Raw genomic sequence first — 461 nt, forward strand, 5'->3', positions numbered from 1 at the left:
GCGGTGACCCGTGACGGGACCCTAGGGAATGGCCTGAAGTTGTGTCAGGGCAGGTTTAGTTAGGTATTAGAAGAAGGTTCTTCACCCAGGGGGTGTTTGGGCACTGGAACAGATCCCCAGGGCAGTGGTCACAGCACCAAGCCTGACAGAGTTCAAAAAGTGTTTGGACAATACTCTCAGACACATGGTGTGATTCTTGGGGATGTCATTCGCAGGACCAGGAGTTGGACTCGGTGATCCTTGCAGGTCTGTTCTGACTCTGAATATTCAATGATTATAATATCAGTAGATGAAAAGAGAGTGCACAGTTAGCAAAGAAGTTTTACTTTAGTTTATGAACAGAATAAGGTCTGTAGGAAGTCATGTTTGTGCACCATCAGAAATCATTTAGGCTGAACTGATGTTGCAGGATGTAAAAGCGAATGGGGTAAAGGAAATGTGGAGAAACAGCCATCCTGCTG

Source organism: Acanthisitta chloris, unplaced genomic scaffold (assembly GCF_000695815.1).
Source record: "Acanthisitta chloris isolate BGI_N310 unplaced genomic scaffold, ASM69581v1 scaffold17629, whole genome shotgun sequence".
In the NCBI taxonomy this organism is placed as follows: domain Eukaryota; kingdom Metazoa; phylum Chordata; class Aves; order Passeriformes; family Acanthisittidae; genus Acanthisitta; species Acanthisitta chloris.